This window comes from Pelodiscus sinensis, chromosome 2 (assembly GCF_049634645.1).
Source record: "Pelodiscus sinensis isolate JC-2024 chromosome 2, ASM4963464v1, whole genome shotgun sequence".
Taxonomy (NCBI): Eukaryota; Metazoa; Chordata; order Testudines; family Trionychidae; genus Pelodiscus; species Pelodiscus sinensis.
Window position 1 is genome coordinate 20,502,585 of NC_134712.1, and position 24,233 is coordinate 20,526,817.

General features: G+C 41.6%; 1 long non-coding RNA gene across 2 annotated transcripts in view; it reads left to right on the forward strand.

Moving 5' to 3' along the window:
* The first annotated feature begins 444 nt into the window (after positions 1–444).
* The window catches only part of LOC142826695 (uncharacterized), a 146,075-nt gene continuing 122,286 nt past the window's right edge, over positions 445–24,233 (forward strand). For both annotated transcript variants that reach the window (XR_012900897.1, XR_012900898.1), the window contains exons 1-2: positions 445–602; positions 9,047–9,202. This is a non-coding gene — a long non-coding RNA (uncharacterized LOC142826695). The remainder of the gene's footprint in view (positions 603–9,046; positions 9,203–24,233) is intronic.

Consider the following 24,233-nt stretch of genomic DNA (forward strand, 5'->3'; position numbering starts at 1 on the left):
AGGAATTTCAGGGTTTTTAATATCAGAATTAGCACTTTGCTCTATCAGATTCACTGCACCCTCCATCCCAACCCAACAGAAGTTAATGTTCGATCTTTTTTTTTTTTTTTTTTTTTTTTTCAGATAGCATTTTTTAACATTGGGATCAGCCTTTTGAAAGCTGAATTTTGCCAAAGTGTAATGAAGCCTGATTTTTTAATAACATTCAGATTACTGGTTTTTATGTGCTGTATGTGTACCCATCAGTTTACAAAACCAGCAGAAAGACAGCATCTCTGCCCAAAGGCGTTTTTAATCTACCTCATATAAATATAATTCACAACAGCCCAGTTCCAAAAGATAAAGTTGTTAGGGCATGCTCAGTGGAAAGATTTTGAAGTTTATTAGCTTTCCTTGTATAAATAGTCTCCACTGTTTGCTATGCATAAAACACTGAGAAAACAGAATATTAACTACAAAGGTATTTTATATTCGTTCGGGTCTTGATTCTGGAAAACACTTACGCATATCTCCAAGCTTAAATCCACCTCTTTTGGAACATATATCCTGGACTGAAGCACCTCTCCACTGGCTTTCCTGAATTGGAGCCCAGGACTGTACGGGTATGTATATATTCTTGCATAGTGGAGTCTTCACAATTGGGACTTCTAGGGCTATGTCTAGACTACGTCTCTCTTTTGAAAGAGGGATGTAGTTTAGACGTACCCTAGATGTTACTACAACATAGAATAATAGATTTACTTGGTGCCTTTTATCTAGTAATTCTGTCTACCTGCATAGTATATCTCTTGGTCTTCAAAGTACTGATTCACAAAAGAACGTATCTTTCAAGGCTTTTGTGCTATACTCATCTCTATGGGGTTTCATCTCTGAGCACTAATCATAGGTGGCTGGATTCTGCACACTTTGCTCATGCTGAGTAGCACTTGCCCACACAAGTAGTCCCCATGTGCTTTGGGGGGGAGGGGGTGTTAATTAACTTGAATAAGCTTCAAAATTTGGGTTCTAGAAACCAAACCTGCATTAGCCACCTGATTTGAGTAACTCTCTATAATTAAAAATGCTCTGGTCTTCTACCCTTATTCATACAAAGCAGTATCATGAGCTTCCATTGCAAATAAAGGTGGACTCCTTTAGCTGATGCATAGCAAATGCAATAAAATATATTGAAAAGTAATGGATTAACAAATGCACATGCAGAAAAAAACAAATGCCTTATGTAGAAGAGTAAGGAATGTGTTCAAAATATCAACCAATACAAAACCATCATGGAAGGATGATGGTGTCTTACAACCTATGTTAATCCAACATGTTAAGTCTAATGAAGTCATTGCAGAGTGTAATGTTCACATTTCCATCATCTCCATATTAGTTCTTTTTTTTCTGGAGATGAGGGGGGTATAAACTCAGATATTTTAAAACGATTTGATTTGAAGAAGGGTGGTCTCCATGGTGTTAAGATGTCAACTTAGAACACATGGGTTTCCAACAAAAGCTCTTTATTTTAAACAGATGTACAGAAACAAATGAAAAATAAACTCACTGGCTTTGGTCAAAGGAGTAGGCAAAATGCTGCCGGCTGCTCATTTGAGCAGTGTAACAACTGCCTTTCAAAAATCCTTCACTAACTCATAACTCTCTTATTTCAGCTCTTCCATAAGCCACAGTTATTTCACACCCCTGCAATCAGAAGCCAGACGAGCTCGGCTGTTCTGTTTTGAACCATGTTTCCTAGAATTCCTGATGATTAAAGAATGCATGGCCTGCCTACCAGGTTTTTCCAGTGGCTGGCCTAGAGCAAGGAGGGCGCGCAGGCCATCCTCTGGCTTCTCCCTAGGGCCAGCTCAGACTGGTGGGAGCCACTCGGCGTGGTGGGTGGTTTCTCCTTGTAGGCAGCCCTGGGTGGTGGGGACTGTGCTGCCAGTCAGATGATGTTCCCCAGGCAGGGCACTCGCTGCCCACTGTGGTCATTCATGAGTATAACTGTCCCTGCTGTCATATCCTCCCCTTACCATTTGATGTGAAACAATCACAATCCACACACATCCCATTGTCCTGGCACAACCACCCCTTCACCTTGCTTTTAAGTTATGATAAGAGGAAGCTGCATTCCAAATTTGGTGGTCCTAGCTCTTGCCATTTAGGAGTTCCTGAACAAATGGACTTAGACGGATGGACACACAGACAAATGCACAAACTCTCTAAAATATATAATAGATAAAGTCTGCACATATAAAGACAGTGGACAAAATTGTGACTTCAGTTACACCAGTGCCTCTACCATTAGCTTCACTGTTGATGATGGAAGGTGAAACTTTCAGTGGTGAGGATGAATTTTGCCTAATATCTCCCTAATTGGGCCAATGAAAAAATTTCTAGAAGATCCTTAGTGATTTGGGAGCTGAATCCCCGTTGAAGAGAATTCATAAATGCAATGGAAAATGGTGCTGAAACATTTGCATCTCCTTGTGACTGATTTTGTCCAGGACAGCTCTGCTTTGCAAATCTTTTCTGATAGGCAGGTGTGAACATCCCGGGCATGAGGTTTTCAGCAGCTCACAGAATTCTATTGTGATTCTGCTCAATTTACCAGAATCATCTGTAGATATAATGTATCATATATGTGGCAGCTTGGAAAATAGCACAGATACTCAATCTGCTCTTCCTTCTGGTGGGGGAAGCAGATACACTTTGAAGAAACTGGTCTATTGGCTACGGTCTCTTTTCTTTTTTACAAAAATATTATGGCCATCAATGAATAACAATGCATGTGAGCTACGCAAAACACATTAGTCAGATTAACAACATTGTCATGATTAATCACAGTTTTCATTGCACTGTTAAACAAGAATAGAACATGAATTTAAAATGAACATAAATATTTTTCTGCATTTTCAAATATATTGATTTCAGTTACAACATACTCGAAAGTGTACTGTGCTCATTTTATATTATTTTTATTACAAATCTTTGCACTGTAAAAAAAGATAAACAAAATAAATAGTATTTTCAATTCATCTTATACAAGTTCACTCAGTCCTGTTTCTCTTTATAAAATTATTCAACCACGCTCCTCCCTGCCCCAAAAAGGACTCATTTAGCATGAGAATGAAACCAAATTTTGAAAACTCCATGGGCTGTGTCTAGACTGGCAAGTTTTTCCGCAAAATCATCTGCTTTTGCGGAAAAACTTGTCAGCTGTCTACACTGGCCTCTTGAATTTCCGCAAAAGCACTGACGATCTCATGTAAGATTGTCAGTGCTTTTGTGGAAATACTATGCTGCTCCCGTTCAGGCAAAAGTCTTTTTCCGAAAGACTTTTCGGCAAAAGGGCCAGTGTAGACAGCAGAGATTTCTTTTCTGCAAAAAAGCCCCGATCGCGAAAATGGCGATCGGGGCTTTTTTGCGGAAAACTGCGTCTAGATTGGCCACGGATGCTTTTCTGCAAAAAGTGCTTTTGTGGAAAAGTGTCCTGCCAATCTAGACGCTCTTTTCCGAAAATGCTTTTAACGGAAAACTTTTCCGTTAAAAGCATTTCCGGAAAATCATGCCAGTGTAGACGTAGCCTACATGTTTAAGGAAACAGAATTTTTCTTCCCCAGCCAGCCGTAGTCATGCCCAGAATATATTATTAATAACGTATACAAGCCTAATATATAATCCTCTTCTTCAACTCTGCCTGTTTATTAGTAAGGGCTCGGCTGTTCAGAGCTCTTAAGATTTACAGCCGTTCTGTATGTAAGACTTTACTTCACTGTTAGCTTTATTTCCTCCAACACATTCCCTCCTCACATATCCTCCATTTTAATTTTCACTGGGAAGAAGCACAGCTCAAGGACTCTGGTATTTATGAGCTGAGTCACATTTACATTTACAATGTGATGAGCAGGAAGCTTGACCATGGGCTACTACTCCGTTCCTTCATGAGCTCATGGGCCATGAGCTCATGAGCATAAAGGAGGAAGAAGGGGCTTGTCGCAATGTATGCACACCCCATTCTGTATGGGCATGGCTAGTGTGTTCAGGAACATCACAGTTATGTCTATGGGATGCTCTCTAGGCCTCAGAACCCCACAGTTCAAGGCCTAGGGTGAAGGCACTTGGCCCAGTGCCCCTAGGGAAGCATGGCCTGCTAGCCCGAGATGGTATAGCAGCCCTTTGCCATCAGACAATGTGTTCTAATAGCCTGAGTCTCTATCAACAAGGGGCTAGCAGCCCAAGAAGTGTTTCCTGAGTCAGGACCCAGGCAGTAGCAGAGTGATACACCATTGGTTCAGCAGGGAATCCCACCGAAACATACTGAGGTCACTCAGGTGTGAGGTACTTAGGGCCATCCAAAATGGGGAGTGGGGCCTGGAGGAGTCCCCCCGCCTCCACTCCAGGCTCCTTTGGCAAGATTTCTCTTCGTGGGTAGTGTACTTTTTATTATTAGTAAGTACCTAGAGGCCGCAACCAAGACATGGGCCCCATTGTGTCAGGCACTATATCAGCATAATAAAAGACAGTCCAGCCCCACAGATCTTATAACCCTTTCTGTATAATGCTGCATATAAGCGGATTTTGACATCTCCCAGTCACTTTACCAGCTTGGGAACTAAACAGACAAGGACTGGAAGAAGTATCCCGTTTTCACAAAGCTTTTGAAAGGCTGCTATCATAACAGAAGCAGTTTTCCTGCTAAGAGCAATATAACTTAATAATTAATATTTGTTTATCGTAATGCTTGGGCTACTCTACCCAGTACTACTACTTTTTAAACAATTAAGATGATAGTGAAGCGCAGAAAGTGATTTTTTCATGGGGGTGAACATTTGTGATGACAGTAGTACTTTGAATGGAGGACAGAGATTCTGAAAACATGGTAAAGCTTTGAAAGCAGTACTTTCATAGAATCATAGAATACTAGGACTGGAAGGGACTTAGAGAGGTCATCAAGTCTAGTCCCCTGCCCTTACGGCAGGACCCAGTACCATCTAGACCATCCCTGATGTCATCTAACCTGCTTTAAATATCTCCAGAGATGGAGATTCTACAATCTTTCCTTGGGAGGGAAGTACTACTACACTAATATTATCAATAGGTCATTTATAGATAAGTAAATAGAATACTTCGTAATGTGTTCAATGGGTTATTGGGTATTTTGCAAAAGGGTTCACAGACACCATCGCAGTTCCTGAGGTAATTGCACCTCTGACCTCTTTGTGGCCTTCTTGAAGGAATCTTTCTTGGTTCTCAGGCGTGTAGCTGGCGCCTTTCTGGGGGTGTAGGGCCTTAACTCATTCCCTCTAGACTGGGGATTTAGGCAGCAGTGTGTCCTGCAATTTGTTCTGATCACCTTAGCAAGTCTGACTTTAGTTCAACAGTTGCTTCCTGCTCTCTGACGGGCAAAGACACGGTTCATCAGTGACCAGATGGCCTTCATAAAGCCAAATACTATTTACTGAGAGCAAAGGTTGGTAGCAGAGACAGTGTATCTTAAAAATAATAAAGAGCTTCTATGCACTTAGCTTACCTAGTGCCACCCATCTTCCATATGGAGACCCTAACAGAATCTAATTCATCTCCTCTCACAGAGCCTGTCCCTCTTGTCACAAACTCACATCAGTCAGTTCTTGGAGAGAGTTGTGACTCTCCAGTGTCAGGCCTGTTCTTCACACAATTTTCAGTCTTTGCTTGCTAGGCCTCCTGACCCAGGGCAAAGCAGAACATGAGGTAAAAGTCCTTCAGACTTGTTGCCTGCCTAAGAATTTGCATTAATTACTAACTCCCACCCAGTAATTTTAGTTCCTGAGGGAAGTTCCTGCAATGTCCCCATGGATCTAGAATCCAATCCCTAGCCCATAAAGATGGACGTGACACTTATAAAGTTGGTGGAATTGTCTTTGGATAGTCCATATGCCCAGGACTTATTTATTTATTTATTATTTGTCACAGGCAACAAAGTTAAGGACTATGATTTTGATAAGGCCTCATCTTTTGTGATTTTCGAGGGCCTCATCTTTTGACTGCTCATTTTAGCTGCCTAAGGTGACTTAGGCTGGAGATGCAAAAATATATGCATACAAAATTATGAGCAATTTAAAAAATGTGGGCCTGGCAATGTTTTGTCCAAGGTTATGCATAAAAGCAGTGGCAAAGCCAGGAAAGCAATCTAGGCGTCCCTACTGCTCTAAAGCGCAGATTGCATTTTTGTCTCTTCTTTCTTTAAAAAAGCAATATAGTGTCTCCAAAGAACAACCTTCTCTTCTCTCTCACTGGTTGGAAGATGAAAAGGCAGAACACATCAGTGATGGAGAGACGGCTAAATGCGTGTGCAAGGAACAACAGGATCTGTGTTACTCCTGCGTGCATTTAAGGTCCTTTACCCAGCAGCCAACTGGTGAAATCTGAGCCAGATATGTTTTATTCCCCCCTTGACCTCTCAATGTTCATATGAGCAGCCCTCTCAAGGCAGCGAGGGAGCTGTCTAATCAGCTGGCCAGCCAAACTGCAGATGAGAATAGGTGAGGATGTTATGCCTTCAGAGAAGGTACACATCCAGTATCAACTTTTTTTGGGAGGGGAAGGGAGAGGGGGAAAGCTAACTCTTCTGATTAAAGAGGGCTGTGTTGAGGATGTTTGTAATTGCTTCAGTACTGTTGTGTGAGAAAACACACAATAGCTTTGTATGAGGGTATAATATAAATCTCTTCCACTAGCAGAGCCTGGTAATTGAATCAATATACAGCAGAGGATAGAAAAGTAGTATGAAAAAGTTTGGTTTCAGGTTAAATGTGAAACAGATGTGCAGTGACTTTCCTCCCATGTCCTGCCAACTGCAGAAAGGAAACAACTTCCAGTACACAGTCAAGTTCAGAAAAACAGCAATTGCATGATCCTTTGGCATTGCTAACAATGAGTTGTTGATCGTTTGAGGCAATGCATCATTTTTCTGAGCGTAAATGGCAGTGACTGTGAAAAGACCGAGAGGGGTGGGTGACACATACACTTCGTGTGAGGCTATGGGGGAGGTGGGCAGTGCCTCTTTGGAACATTTCCTTTCTAACCCAAAGTTTGCAGAAGGAGGGTGGAGAACCAGAGACAATTATGCTGATTAAGACAATAGCTGCAAAGAAAAGGGTGCTTGTGTTGCTGAGGATTTCTGAATCAATGGACCCTTTCCATTCAGAAGAATTAAAAGGTGCTATTTTTGAAAGGAGGGTCTGTTGTGGCAGACATAAATATATAGTTCTGCTGCTGCTTAGTCTTAGACATAGACTATGGGCTCCTGGAAGATATGCAGGTGCTGAGCATGTGTGGCAATGCAGCATGTGAGTGGAGGTGCTATGAAGCATTCTGCCTTCACATGATAGATGAAGGCAGAGAGCCTGAGGCACACTGAAATGGTGGAGGACACTGAACAGAGCTGACCCAGCCTTAGGAAGGTATAAGGAGCAACACATGCTCACCCCAGCCAAGCCTGCATCCATGCTGTGCATGAGAGGCCTTGATGGCTATGCAAAATGAAGCTATGCAGAATTAGGAGCTGCTGCAGGACATTTGAGACTCACCCCTGGCACAGAAAGAGTCAGATGAGAGCAATAGTTGACCCTCATGGTTCGCTGTCACCAAACCCAAGTACCATAATCATCAGCCCCTTCCCCTCAAAAATGTTCCTCATCTAAGATGTGGTTCATTATCATCTCTAGGTATGAAGAGGGGAAGAAGAGAGGGGAACATTGCATGAGAGATGGTCAAATGTATTTCCTGAATATTTTATGGGACATATTTCACCATTTTCCATGGAATGATTTATTCACTGGGTATTCCTGTGGCATTCAACGTACTGTGCCATCATTTGAAAACTTGTGAAATTTGTTGAATCATCAGTCTGGCAAATACTTCAATGTCCTTGCTTATAGATGTCTTTGAATGAAAGGCGTGGTGCTTCCCAGGGGTGTCACAGCTCACCGGCTTCTGAGACATCTCACTAACACTTGCTCTTAGTATATGAAAGCCTTCTCTACAGCTGCCACAGCTCATCTCCCTGACACCACCAGCCACAGGCAGCCCGAACCCCCCTGTCTCAGCCCACGCAGGCTCTCGAAATTAGCAAGAGGCACACTTCATCCCCCGAGTTCTCCAAGCACCCCCTGGAGTATCCAGCCTCTTATTCACTGGACACACACAGATTTACCAGTCCCACGCTTCCCAAAGGAACAGTACACCACAGCTTACCTGTTGTACCTTACAACATAGCTCTGCTAAACTCACAACATGACAGTTTGTTTCTAAAGGCTATGTCTACACTACAGAGGTTTTTTTTGGAAAAGCGGCCGTTTTTTAAAAAAAACTTCAATTATATACACACTGCAATCGCATTCTTTCAAAAGAAAATTGACAGAACAGAGGGTTTTTTCCAACATTGGTAAATCTCTTTCTATGAGGAAGAAGCCTTTTTCTGAAAGAGCTCTTTCGGAAAAAGTTGTGTGTGGACGGGGAAGAGGGAGTTCAAGAACATATTAAGGAAAAAGCAAAGGTGCCCTAGTGGCCATTCCATCCATAGTAATCCCAGTTTACATGCAAGAGAGCGTCTATTCAGTGTGAATGCTATCTTTCAAAAAAGCAGATTGCTTTTTCGATGCACTTTGGCAGTGTGGATGCTCTCCTTTGGAAGAAGTTTTTTCAGAAGATCTCTTCTGGAAAAGCTACTTCCAAAAGAAGCCCGCAATATTGGGAAAAAAGCATGACACTTAGATAAAATCATAAACGACAGACAAGAATCTGAACATAACTAACAGGATGTTATTATGTCATAAAAACAGAAGCTCACTCAAAATCCTTCCAGTGTATGATCACAAGGCATGGCTGTGATCTTCTGTTTGTAAAGCAAGGCCACTGTCAGCTTACATGATAGGTAAAAGATGCCATGATTTCCCTTTGAAACTCCAGATATATCAAAACAATACTTTGACCTTTATTCGTAAACTGGACAGAGACCTGCTTGCTGTGTGTTGCTTCTTGTGGATTTTGGCCTCTCATATTAATTTTTTTTTATTTTGATTAGCTGGCGACTTAATATGCACATATCCATTGCGAAGTATACTATTCTGAAATGGGACTGATGGATAAGTGTCTCACAACTGCCTGAAAGGACCATGATTGTTGCTTCCTGGTGATCTTCTCAAAAGCACAGACCCAAAGAAAATAATTTCAAGTACAGGTTCATAACTCTTTACTTATTCTTCTGACATACATTTTGCAATGTTTATAATGACCACCGTGTCACTGGCTCTCAGTTGGTACTTCTAATGACATCCTTTATCAAATTATTACACAAGTATTATTATTAACATTACATGGTTGGTTTAGGGGACTCCTAAAATTCTGTGCCCTCTGCTAGCTGCCATCAAGTGGTTCCTGAGTAACAAAAGGATATAACATTTTTTAAAATGAGCATGCAGTTGGAGTGTGGCAGCCTTTTGTGTTTGGTAAAAATAGAAGGATGAAAAATGCATTTACTCAGAATTGACCTTCGTTGTAATCCAAAGAAGGCAAAAGTAGAGCTGTTAACGCCTCACACAGTTGTCATTGTCTTACTATTACAAGGAATTAGGATTGGAGGTAATGTTTCAATTTTAATGAAGGCCAGTGTGTATTGAAGTTATGTGCCCAGAAGCTACAGTAAGGATGTGGTTTCTAATCCTGACTCCACTACTGACTCACCAGATAACTTTGGGGCAATCACATAATTGGTCTGTGCCTCAGTTTACATTTCTGTAAAATGGGGTTCTATATCCCTCCTTTCAGAGGAGACTGAGGGGGGATATGATAGAGGTATATAAAATCATGAGTGGTATGGAGAGAGTGAATAAAGAAAGTTATTCATTAGTTCCCATAGTATAAGGACTAGAGGACACCAAATTAAATTAATGGGTAGCAGGTTTAAAACTAATAAGCGAAAGTTCTTCTTCACACAGCGCATAGTCAATCTGTGGAACTCCTTGCCAGAGGAGTCTGTGAAGGCTAGAACTATATCAGACTTTAAAGAGAAGCTAGATAAATTCATGGAGGTTAGGTCCATAAAAGGCTATTAGCCAGGGGGTAGGAATGGTGTCCCTGGCCTCTATTTGTCAGAGACTGGAGATAGATGGCACAAGACAAATCACTTGACCATTGTCTTCGGTCCAACCCCTCCGGGGCACTTGGCGCTGGCCACTGTTGGCAGACAGGCTACTGGGCTGGATGGACCTTTGGTCTGACCCAGTACAGCCATTGTTATGTTCTTATGTGGTGTTGTGACTCTTAATAAATATGGCCTCAAAGTGAACTCCATAACACAGGTTGTTCTGATAGCTTCCTTCATGCATTTCTTTCCTTACTCCTGATCTGCTCACATAAAGAATATCGGGGATTCATTGACAGAGCTTTATTGCTGTCAGATAGGCCCATCGCAAGATATTAGGTAGATACTGTTGACCTTATTCTCCACTCTCTTGCATGTCATCTGTTCATTTGGTTGCGAGCCACCCAGGCTGAGGACAGACTTTGCAGGGCCTAGGGTGGGGAGGAGCTCTTGGCCTTCAGGAGAGGCAGGGCCTTGAGCAAAAGGGGTGGGCTGGAGGCTCACCTCCCCCTAGCCAGTCCTTCAGCGCCTCCAGGAGCATACCGCCCATGGCTCTGGGAGTGATTTAAAGGGCCCATGGCTCTAGCCCCTGCTGCTGCTGAGATAGCAGAAGCTCCAGGTTCTTTTACATCACCAGGCTGCAGGCCAGCTGCCCTCCTGGCCACTGGAGTCATCACTGCTCAGACTGGAGTAAATGAAAATTCATTCATTATATTTATCTAGAGCATGATCACGTTTCTGAGTTTACACCCACTTGGCAGAGGTGTAAATGATGACACAACTCCAAGGCAGAAAGGACTTGAGCATTGTGTTTAGGGCTGTCCTCATGTACATCCATGAGATTCACAACAACTTCAATCTCAGTAAATGCATCCAAGGGCAGTATTTACAAGCACAGGAAGAGACACAGGCAACTGATCCAGGAGACCATTTAATTGAAAGCAACAGACTCTCAGAACTCTTGCCTCTGTTGAGAGCCCTATTTCTTGCTGATTACCTGGATTCAAAAGAGCGCTGCCAATTTTATCCAACTCTAACACAATCTGATTGCTGTTTAACTTTCAACCAGGATAATGAATTGCAGCAATCTCTCAGACAACCCACACAATCTATTTCTAAGCATCTGTTTTAAGTTACTTCTTTGAATCTGTAAGACACAGTAAAGACATGACAAAATGGTAGTAAACATTGCCTCTAAGAAATTAATTGGCTTGTAGTGACTGGGTGTAGCGTTAAATCATACGTGTGTAACATTTTTCATGCGCTTTATAGACTTGAGCTAAACTAGCTCTATAGAAAAAGCAAGTGTGGTGTCAGCTAATATGAAGTCAGGAAAATCCCACATAAAGCATGAAGCCCTGAACATATGCTGCATTTCTAGCTAATCTTTGCTAGTATTTATTGATTCAGATGAGGAATGTTGGCTAGGATACTGGGCTATCCCATATTAGTGGAAAAGCAGGTCATAGCTAACAGACATGAAAACTACAACTTACATGAACTCCAAGCATAAGAAAAAAGGAGCAATTTAAAGATCACGTAACTGACACATTTCCTTTTGAAAGACTATAGTCTTTCCATTCAACTCACTTCCTGTTCCAACTGTGAAATGATACTAACATGGGATGTGGAAAAATCTCTTTGCTTTCAGTTTCACATCTCCGTGCTACTGACTTAAGAACCATTAGAACCAGACCTCTGTGATTTTTGGTTACTCATACTGTAGCTGCCAAAGTATTTGGGTTACCTTAGAGCTTTCAGGGAAAATTTAGGAGGCTTTCCCTCTAAAATATCTGTCTATGTTTAATATTCTAACATGATAGCAACTGATAACATAGATATATGACTTCCCAGTGACTTGGCTGGTGGATGATGGCACATTCTCAGAGACTCAAATTAGCAGTTTGAGCAAAATATTAGTTTTTATATTTCCTGTGAAAAACCACAGCCATTGAGAAAAAAATATTTAAATTAATAGTGTTTGTATAATATTCAAACCTCTGCTCCTTGTTCAGGAAATGACTGCACCTGTGTAAACATTTGGTCTGGAGAAGTTAAAGGTCATGTTACCACTGCATAGTCCATGACCTCTCAAGGATAAAATATCATTTTACAAACAAAATATTCATGCCCTAAAGGGGATGGTAGGTATTCTCCAGGCTGTTGCTGCAGCCGCTGGCCCCAATCCTACAAACACTGATGCACATGCTCAATTTTTCAGCATGCCAGTATTTGCTCACAGGAGTATTCTGAGATTTCATTCATTAGTGTTTATAGGGTTCTTGGACACTACATTGATGGGTCCTGGGGGAGAGGGGTTCTCTGGGACAAGAGCAGTCAAAGAACAAGCTATGCCAATCCTCAGGGCTAACCTAACCTGAACAAGCCCCAACAGAGAGTTGGCAGGAACCCAAAACGATCTGTTTATTCAGGAGCCAGGTTAGTCTTTTACAGAAGCCCTTCCCAGCATGCCTTTCTGGGAGCTATCCCTTTAAATGTAGCGCAGACCACCAGCTACAACCTTACAATAGCTATTTTGTTGGCAGCTGCTGCTTGCTATATCTTCATCTCTTCCAGCTGGTGAATGCTCTTAACTCCTTGTATGTTTTCTCCTTTTCATTCCTGAGGGAATGGCACATTCTGAGAGCTGCAAATGAGAACAGCTTCTACAGTACTTGGGGCTTTGGGCTTTTTTTAGACAGCACCAGGCACAATGGGCTCAATGACTAGGTCTTCTAGGCACAATGGTCATGCAAATAAATATGAAAAATATTCTCAGTAACTGCAGGGTGAACTTTCAAAAGTTCCTCAATGACTTAAGAACCAAAGGCTTCAGAGGGGTAGCCAAGTTAGTCTGTACAGGATAAACTTTAAAAACAACAAATAGTCTGGTAGCACTTTAAAGACTAACAAAACATACAGATGGTATCATGAGATTTCATGGGCGCAGCCCACTTCTTCAGATGACCAGAGCGTTGAAAGTCCAGAACTAAAAATAAGGAAGGAGGGAGGGGAGAACAGGGGAAGAGGAAAAATGGGAGGGGAGGGAGGGGAAAGAGGCAGTGGGTATATAAATATCAAAGGGAAAGCCAAGCAGTATGTAATAGGCAAAACTATAAGAACCTAAAGACTGGATAGTTAAAAGAAGCAGATAAGAACCATTAGTTAGCCATTAGAAAGGAAGGGTAAAAACACCAGATTCGACATAAACAAAGAACCATTGGCACCTTCCTTGTTTGGTTGGTTTATAATGTCAAGGCCATTTGGTATCAGACCATTGGCATGAGAATTAAACTTGCGAATGAATTGTAGTTCCAACCCTTCCCTGTGTATTTGGCTTGTGGAATTGGTCTGTAACAAAACAGCAAATTGAAGATCTCTTAATGAGTGACCAGGCAGATTAAAGTGTTCACCTACAGGTTTCTGTATGTTCCCTTTATGGATATCTGATTTGTATCCATTGATTCTTTCCCATAGGGACTGTTCAGCTTGTCCAATATATACAGCAGTGGGGTATTGCTGGCATAGATCGCATGACTGGATGTGCAGTTAAATAAGCCTCTGATTTGGTGGCATATGTGGTTGGCTCCAGTGATGAATTCGCTTGTATAGATATGTGGGCACAGTTGGCACCGGGGTTGATGTGGGCAGAGTAGGGACTGGGGCATGGCTGGGTTCCTGGACCAAGGTCTAGTTAAGGGAACTAGACAGTTAAGAGCCTAAGGCCAGGTCTGCACTTGGGGAGAAAATCGACTTAAGATCTGCAACTCCAGCCAGAAGAATAGCATAGCTGGAGTTGATGTACCTTAAGTTGAATTTCTGTGGCATTCCCATTGTGGTAGGTCGACAGGAGAAACTCTTCCGTCGACTTCCTGTACTCCTTTTGACCCTGTGGAGTACCAGGGTGGACAGGGGTGTCATCAGTCCTTAAGAGATTTACTGGGTCCTTAATAGACCGTCTAAATTGAACCCTGGAAGAGTGATATCTTGAGCATCCATCTTCTGGTAAGTATAGACAAGGCATAAATCTCATGAAGGGTGGACTAGCATTAACAGCTTTACATAACCACTCTGTACAAGTCTATAAGTGGCAAGCACTTGGAGCAGTTTTGCTAACACCTTCTACTATGATTCCCTGTGGTGCACATTACACGTAATTCTGGTGTAGAATCTCATCAGATCGCCCACTTTCTCAAATCTACAATGTTAATGACTCTTGCACTCAAGTTTGCTCTTAGAGAGCATCATAAATTGAAATGTTTAGAAGAATGCACAGGATTAGCAACACATCTTCCATCACTGTGGCACATGGGTTATGTAATGTTAATGGAAGATATGTGACTAAATATGAATTATGGTGACTACATCCACATTCTGGGAAATAGTTCAGGAATTGGATCCATTTGGTTATCAGTGATACTGTGCAAGCTAATCTGTAGCCAAACATACCAGATGTAGCTATATTACAATAATTGGTTTGTGTTCTGTCTTTTATTTATTGCACTGGATCTGATGGCATGATGGAGCATCAAAGTACATCTCTCCATGTAGCAGTAAGTCTCAGGCAGTGTTTGCCATAAAAAAGTTGGTCCTTGCCAACAGTTGATTCACTGAATATTAAGCTTCCCAATATCTTTATAACAGGAAATAACTCTTGTACATGTGGTGTGACTATGGTAAATGTTGACATTTTAATAGTAGCCAGTAATATCTACACTTAGACAATGCTTTTACATAAGCCAAGCACTGTACGTTATTATTTAGTATTTATTTTTATTGACCATTGGGTGCTGACCACCTTATGGAAGAGAGAGATATATGCTCCTTGCCTTGATTTGCTTACAGTCCAATGTCATACATGATGCAATAAGTAAGATTAGAAATAATAGGAGGGGAATTATGTAAGTGGCAGATGAGGGTTACAGAAATAAAGCCATATGGTATCACAGTCGGCATGTATCTGATTCTAAAATATAGTCCTCAATATGTACAAAACTCTTCTCACCACCATATGCTCAATAACCACATCCCTAGAGCAAAGTGTCCCCTGGCCTCATCCCTGCCCAACCTCTCCACCCAGTTGCTTACTATCCAGCCACCTTTTGTTTCCCTTTATATGGCAACATCCTATGTATCATCCAATAAACCTTTCATATCTCTGGTAACTTTCCTTCCTTCCCTTCTCCTCCCTGCCAGCTACCTGCTGATCAGATAAGTGGCCCTGTCTCTGTGGCAGGAAAGGTCTGCTCCATCCCTCTGCTTTCAGAAGGGAGTGTAGTTGTTCAGGAAAACAGGACCAATCAGTGTTCAACCTGGTTCAATTATGCCATGAGGATCCTGAGGATACGAGTCACAATTCTGGTTGCTGATAGTGCAGTTTCTGGCTCCCGCTGCCCTACCCTGACTCTAAGAGTAATTTTTCCTCCTTTCAGCACCATAGGAGGGGGATGCTGCAATGGACTAGAAGTAGGCACAGCTGGGCAATTGGCATTTATTTAGTGTCAAAGAGGTTGCCATTTCTACACTGATAAAGGGATTAATGACAGCTGTTAAAGTTGTATTAGGAATCTTGTTTGAGCATGAGTCTGTTGCTGTAATCATCACATTCAGGTGTGATCTCATCTCTTTCATACAGTGTTCTTGATACCTCACATTCAATGCCACAAAACAAACATGTCTCCTATTGAGACCGGTTGACTGCAAACATCTGCTCTTTCAGGTCTCACTACAGCAATTGACCTGGAGAGCTGCAAATTACAAATATCAGTGAAGTGAGGTTCTGAACTCATGAAGATTATCTCTTCAATATCTAGAGGGGGTCAAATCAACTCTCCTTTTTGGGAACACAATTATGTGGAGTGTCTTCCCAAAAAGAAGTTACCAATTCCAATATAAGCTAACTTAGTCTTTTTATAGAAATGCTGGCATTGAAGCTGCATATAGCTTATATTTTTAATGATTGCTCTTGAATTTAATGCCTACACCAAATTTATCTTGCTGTCACAATATAAAAATGACCATTACTTTGATAACTATACAAGGCAAGGTACTAAATTGGCATTTCTCAAGAGCCACATAAACTACTTTCTTGTATTCCCTTCAGTTCAGGCAGGATACATATAGAAGGAGCAAACTGGTTCAGATTCTTTGAAGGCTGCCAGTCCTCATGGAAACTTGTGTTTCAAAGAGGACACAGTCTGATAAGAGCCTCAGACCCTGGGGTCTTCTCAGTTTTGCAGCCATTTCTATAGCCTTATAACATGTCTTGCATCTATTCTTTGGGGGCAGAGTTACAGGAGGAGTGCAGCATTATCACTGAGAGGCAGAAGATAAAACACACCAACTGCTAGAGCCAAAACAAGAAAAGAAAAAAGTTTGAAAAAATCCTGTTTTTCCCTTGAAATTCAAAATTTTGACAAAGAAATTATCCCCAAATTCTGAATTTTGAAAAATGTTAACTGGTTGTAGTTAAATACAATTCCAAGAGTTTTGCTGTCTATCTCTAGCAGTCTCTGCAGTTGCAAATCTTAGGAAGATGTGGGTTTATTTAGAAAGGGAAAAGTGCTCACAGTGAGAATGAACTACATTTTTGACAATGAGGAATCTGCTGGTAAGTGAGGAATATGAGGAATGAAGAGTGCATACCTACCATGTGCATATGTATGTGTGGGCTTTCTCTGTTGGATCTCTGAGCAGCAGGACAGGGAGAGTGAAAGGATCCTCCCTCTTTCAACACTTTGGCTATGTCTACACTCGCGGCTTCTTTCGCGAGTAATATGCAAATGAGGCTAAACGTGGAATATCGCCGAGCCTCATTTGCATACCTAATGAGCCACCATTTTTTCAGAAGAGGCTCTTGTGCAAGAAGGATTGTCTACACTGCCCCTTCTTGTGCAAGAAAAACCCTCTCGCGCAATGCCGTTCTTCCTGAAAAGCAATAGGTGTAACGGCATTGCACAAGAGGGTTTTTCTTGCACAAGAAGGGGCAGTGTAGACGCTCCTTCTTGCGCAAGAGCCTCTTCTGAAAAAAATGGTGGCTCATTAGGTATGCAAATGAAGCTCGGTGATATTCCACACTTAGCCTCATTTGCATATTACTCGCGAAAGAAGCCGTGAGTGTAGACATAGCCTTTGTGCCAAGGTTAAGGACCACGGGGAGTAAGAGCTGCTCCCTCTGGGCATGTCTACACAGCAGGGCAAAAGTTGAAATAAGCTATACAACTTCAGCTACGTCAATTGTGTAGCTGAGTCGAAATAGCTTAATTTGGCTTTTGGCACTGTCTACATAGCAGGAAGTTGAAGAAAGAACACTCATCCTTCGCCTTCCCTTTCTCCTTGTGAAATGAGGGTTAGAGGAGTTGGAGTAAGGAGTCCTTCAGCTCGACATTATTTCGAAATAACGGTTTGCTGTGTAGATGTGCACTTTGTTTGAAATAATGTCAGTTATTCTGAAATAACACTGCTGTGTAGATGTATCCTCTGTGTGCACATCATTTCACAAGGGGTAAGAACATGGAAAAGGTGCGGGGAGGCACTTCCCTTGTCTATGGCATTGCTCTGGAAATAGAATTATTTCTGCTGCTGATTATGTCAGGCAGTGCCTAAACTGTACAACAAATAGCGATAAAACCAGATTTACACTATGGTGTTGGAATGTAGTACAAGGTATGGACCATGTTAAGCTAACCTCTTTGAAACAGTGTTACTTTCCCATCCCTACCACTTTCCCAGACCCATGCGGTGCACAGGACCAGGGAGACCCATTATTGTCATGCAGTGATGAAGAGGAACACCTGCTCTTTATTAAAGAGATGTGGAATTAATTTTGTGGGCAATGATATGTTTATGTTGGTAACTTAAGCAGCTTCTCTGCCTTATAATAATAATAGTAATGCCTTGAATAACCCAATGAGCCACAAAGTCCCAGAGTAAACCCCCACTAGCACCTGCTGCTCTAAAACATCTTCTCTTGTTCACCAGGCCCTTATCACTAACAATCAGATACTTTTGTATTTTGTTTTCCTATGTTTCTGCTGAGTGAGTGCTTGTCTCTCATAAATATGCAGTCAAAGTTTGTTCTCTGTTACATTGTTGAAAGTACAGTCGTAAAGTAAAGATAGTAAGCAAGATTTTCTAACGTGGCTCCTGATTTTAGACTTCTGGGTTGATGAATGCTAACCCTGAGATACCTGATGGGGCCAGATTTTCACAGGGCACTGAGCACTTCTCTCTGAAATTCATACATCTCCAAAGTATCTCCAGTGGGGGACTCAAAATTCACTATTGTCCTTTGAAAATCTTGGCCAGGTGATTTTACATCTGTGCAGGTGACCGCAAAATCTGACTTTAACAAACCCTGTAGGTGGCACATGCAGAGTGAACTGAATAGCTCTGATATTTGATGGAATTATATGAAGAATTTGCAAAATGCGGACACTTTGAAAAATGCTTTCCTAAATATGCCATTAAAGCATTGACAGCCTCCTAGAGGCTTCAGTGCAACATACTTCATATTACAATTTCTTTGCCTTGTCTATCAGTCTGATTTGTGCGGTTAAACAAATTGTGATAGAATAGATGGCAAGTATACTTTTGAGAGAAGGTCACTGTAGGCACATCCATATTTATGGTCAGAGATATAGAAGCTGCATTATTTTCTGATTGTGTTGCTACTATTTATATAATAATTGCTAAAATGCATTTGCAGCCACAACACTTTAATATTAAACATAATGAAGTTTACGTTTTACCATGTGAGAACTTCAGAACTGTTTTAAGTCCCTTATATCAAACACCTGAGCATTCAAGGTATACAATACCTGTAACATTCCTTTGTGCTTTAATATACTGTAGTAACTACCATGAATGCTACAAATACAGGGGGTATTTTAACTTCAAATGTTTATTTAGAAATAAATTATGATCCTCTCTGTATGTGTATGCAACCTTATGTTCAATATTATGCATCTTTCAAACTTAGTTTGATTCTTAAGTCTCAATGAGATCTCCATATTAAGTCAAATTTGAAGAAAACAGGTTAGCCGATGTTGAAAGCATGGATATATAAAGGTGAGTTTCTGAGCATCATAGATAGACTAATCTTCTGAGTTCTAGTTTTGAATTGATGAACTTCTGCTTTAACCATTAGAACTAAAACTAGAGAGACAAAGTAGGTCAGGCAAATATCTTTTATTAGACCATTTTCTGCTGTTGAGGGAGACAAGCTTTGGAGTTTACTCATGTCTAGGTAATCTTTAGGTTTGGGCAATCTGATTACATTTCCCCAAAGAAAAGCTCTGTGTATGTTCAAAAGCTTGTCTCTTTCATCAAAAGAGGTTGGTCCAATAAAAGATATTGTCTCACATCCCTTATCTCTCACATATCCCGGCACTACAATGACTACAAAAACACTGAAAAGAACTAAAGCTTAAAGGAATAGATAAATAAAGCACTGGGCCTGATCCTGCATAACCCAAACTTTCACTGAAGTCAAGGAATCAAGAACAATGGCATAATGTGTCATGAATAATCACTCTTCTGTGGTAACTTCAGAATGAAAGAGAAACCATATATTTTTGACAGCGGGCCATATGTGTCAAAATAATGTACAGCCATTAAAACATATTTAATAGCATGTTAAATATATATGACATTAAAGTACAGATCCTGAAGTGTATTTAGGTTCCTAATGCCCATTGATTTTTACTGGGCCTTGGGTGCCTAAACAACTTTCAGGATCTGGGCCTAAAAAGCAAACACACAATTTCACGATTTTAAGTAATGAATAGCTGCGATATTCACTTTTCTGTTTCAAAGTATTTATAGCTAGACCAGTTTTAGGGCTCAAAAAGGTACAGAACAAGTTGTGGCTTCTTAAAATGCAGGAACTACAGCTAAGTGCCGAACATGTGGGTGGTCTAAAATCTACAAAGGTGGTAGAATCTAAACGGACAAGGAGATAACTGGGAGCTGACAGCTATCTGGAGGAGTAAAGTATCACGTATTCCGGAATTACAAGTTTTCCTAAGAGACTAGAAATATCTCAATATTTGGTTTGGGAACACTGAAAAACAGAGCAAAGACTTGTTTCTGCCTGACCTCCTGCATTGCATCTAACCTTTCAGGGTAGGATTTTACACCTTCTAAGCATCTAAAGGACTGTTTCAATTAAATGAAGTGACAGCTCCCCTCCCCCAGCTTCCTTCCCCAGGGTTAAGTTTCAGCTATGGCACATTTGAGTTAGAATTTCATAGGGGACCATTACTCTCTAGTAATAACCATTCAGTGTCAATCACAGAATGTCTGGGATATCATATAGGGCACAGAGAGTGATTGAATTTGGCCACTATAGAAGAATGGCAACTGCCTATACTGGTTTTAAGATGATATGGTGTATAATGGTGGAACATTACTCTTTGTGGTAAGGATTTATCTTCCTGCATTTTGTACGGGAGGGAAGTTCACAGAACACATTTCAGTAATGCCTTAGCAGAGTATCTCATTTAATGAAATCAGTGTTCTGGGAGCAGGGTGAAACTTAGGCAATCACAGCTGCAGCAGATTCCCTCGGAGAAGGGAACTTTCAGGAGCACAGCTTTCCGCAGCAATGTGGACTCGCACAATGGAAATCTCCCTAGCAAGAAAGAAAATCTACCTCCCAGTCTGTGCCATGCTGAGCGGTTGATATTTGGAAGCTCCCCAAAGATGTGGAATGTATACAAAAGGGGATCTACAGAGCTGAGTCAAAGGAAATCCTTCTGATGTAAAGAGTTTGCAAGGAAAAACCCCCTTCAGCAATGGGACATTTGGGAAGTCTGATCTTCAGTGGAGAGACATGAATGAATTTGCATTGCAGTGGGAAAAGTCCCTCCAGTTCACTCCAGTCTAAACAAAAACTCCACAGCTGGACTTAACCAATGAGGCAAGTTGATATGGTTTGGAAGAAGTTGAAGAGTTAAGAGGCTTATCCTTTTTCTCCCTCCCAAACATAAAGATTTTTAAGTGCACATTTACTGTGTGGATAGGATTGCTTTGTTTTTTATCATGCGTAGAAAACATAAGGAAAAACAAAGAAAAACTGCTCGGTTCAAGGCTTATCTGTTTCACTATTTTCCAAGCTTCCTCAGAGAAAGGCATTTGGGGCTAGAAGAGGGTTGGAAAGAGCTGCTGACATGCTAATTGTGAATTTATTTGTAAATTGATCTGTACATGTGCTTTTTACAGTATGAATAAACAAACAAACTCTCCAGGATGCTAGCGCCCCCTCTCCCGAAGTTTCTGTGATTCACAGAATAAACAATGACCTTGTGTTTGGAAGATAATTATCCACCAGTTTAATGGCCTCAGTCAAGTCCTGGTGGATGTACATATTCTGCCTTGAACTACCACCACAGTAGGTATTTCTTGGAACTTATTTTGACAGCCTCAGCAGAGAGATCCAGGATCAAATTGACCAGCAGGACCGAATTGCCTTTTCACTCCTACCCTCTCCCCCATATTGGCAGGGCAGAACGAGGACATTTGGACTCCTGCCTGTGCTATCTGCGGTATGTGGATATAAATAGGAGACTCCATTTGCCAATGCTGACAATGTGGCATTTTTCACAAGCCCAAAATCTGAAGTCAAATACATAGACACACTTATCTATCTCCAGATGGGTATAAAACAATTCTGGGCTGAAATCTGATCTCCGTTATATTGGTGGAGTAATTGTGGATTAATACTGGGGACAGGGGTATGAGAGCAGGATTTGGTCTCCCTTGTTACATTTAAGGGCATAGGTTCCCTCTCCAGTTCTACTCTGCATTTGCTAAAAAGAAAAATATCCCTTGCAAATAAAAACTACTGATGCCAGCATGTGAGCCAACACAGCAAGCTGAAGGCAGGATTAATATCTATCTGACCAGAGCACCCTTCTGTTCCAAGTGCCCTTCTGTTCTAAGTGAATGAGACTGGGGAACACTTTATGATCAGGATTGCCAGGCCCTTTAAATTGCTGCTAGAGCACTGCACAGTGTGCTCTGGGCAGCTCTAAGGGCTGGGGGTCCCTGCTTCTTCTGCCCAAGGCCCCACCCCTTTTCCCAGGGGCCCGAGTGGCTGTGAGCTCCCTGACCCTGTTCTGCCTCTTCCCTTGACATCCTATCACTGTTCTGTCTCTTCCTCCAAGACCTGCCCTTCACTCGCTCCTTTTCCTCCCATGTCCAATTGCCCTCTGCTCTTCCCCCGCCCCCTTCCTTGTCCAATCCTCTCCAACGCCCTCCATGTCCAAGTTGGGTTCCTTCTGCTCTGGGCTGGAATAGGAGTTGTAGCCCCTGACACAGAACTTGCCTGCCCACAAGATGCAAGTAGGAGGTGGTCCCAGCTGAGCAAAGTCTGGTACATTGATGATTCAGTGCTATGCCTCCTGCCCCGTTCATGGTAACTGGACTTTTGGAGTCTGATCAGTACCTCTGAACCAGACACTAGAGAGGCTCCCTTTTGCCCAGACTTTCTGGTTAAAAAAAACCCAAACACCTGACAGCGACCCTGTATTATAATGGTTGCTGAGGAAGGTTTCAACTACGTGCAACAGTTTATATAATAAGAAGTAACTGCTTGGAGCAGACGGTATCTAGTTAAAGAGCAGACAGCAAGGTTCAAAACTAACAAGGTTACATCTAGACTGGCATGATTTTTCGTAAATGCTTTTAACGGAAAAGTTTTCTGTTAAAAGCATTTGTGGAAAAGAGCGTCTAGCTTGGCACGGACACTTTTCCGCAAAAGCACTTTTGCGCAAAAGCATCCATGGCCAATCTAGATGCACTTTTGCGCAAAACAAATCTGAGCTGTCTACACTGGCCTTTTTGCCCGAACGGGAGCAACATAGTATTTCTGCAAGAAGCACTGATTTCTTGCATGAGATCGTCAGTGTTCTTGCGGAAATTCAAGCGGCCAGTGTAGACAGCTGGCAAGTTTTTCCGCAAAAGCAGCTACTTTTGTGGAAAAACTTGCCAGTCTAGACACAGCCTTGCAAGTGTTTTTGTTCAGACTTAAAATGGGTAGAGATTTTGGGTAGAGATTCTTCCATTTACATGAAATGATCCTTTCAATATAAAAAGGTCTGCCTTTAGTAAAGAAGTCTCTGATAAATTAACATTCCTTAATGTGATCATTTTACACCAGCTGGTTGGAGGGCTGTTTTGTGCCAGTGGGGCAGAATCTGGCCTATTTCCCTGCATTAGACTGACCCCCAAGATGACGCCAAAGTTTATGTTAACACTCAAAATTCTGCCCCAATGACACAAAACAGCCCTCCAATCATCTTATTTGCCCCCTTAAAAATGCATCCTTCTTGGATGGCTGTAGCTCCGTCCAAGACATATCTTTCCTCTGGTGATTAACTAATTCAAATTACTGACTCAAGTGTCACAGTGTGTGATTCATGGTGACTGTGATGTTCTAGTGCTTGTAGAATTCAACACAGAGTCATTATGGAGGTACAGTTTATTTCTGGCTCTTCTGTAGTGGGGAAGGGGGGAGGGAGAGAGAGGATGGCTGCACCTTCCCACAATGCCTCCAGGTGAAAGCAGGATTAATATCTATCTGATCAAAATCCCCTTCAGTGCCCCACAATGTCCCCTGATGCAGCCCTGCAGTGCCCCAGCTCAGGAAAATGATCTGTGAGCGTGAACATGCCCTTCCCCCATTGTGAATGATCAGATTTTGTGACACTTCCTGGAATAGAGTGTTGATAAATGGTCTGTAACATCTTATTAATATGAAACCTCTTTAGATAAGATCCAGCTTTTAAATCATTGCTGAGAATTGGAGTGTGACCTCTGGTCAGGGGGGAATGGGAAGGGTTTTTGAGATAATTATTGTCTTTCCTTCATTATGAAGTCAAAATTAGTAAGTTTTAACTATCATGACATGCATCTGACGAAGTGGGTCTTTGCCCACAAAATCTTATGCTCCAATAAGTCTGTTAGTCTATAAGGCACCGCACGACTCCTCGTCCTTTTTTAAGTTTCAACTCTCTTCTTTATATTTCACAAAGAAGATATTCCTGTCATTGAAGAAAAGATGGGTAAGCCTAAGAAATATTTGCATGATAAGAAGGCAAAGAAGAAGGAGGAAAAGTAATAATAA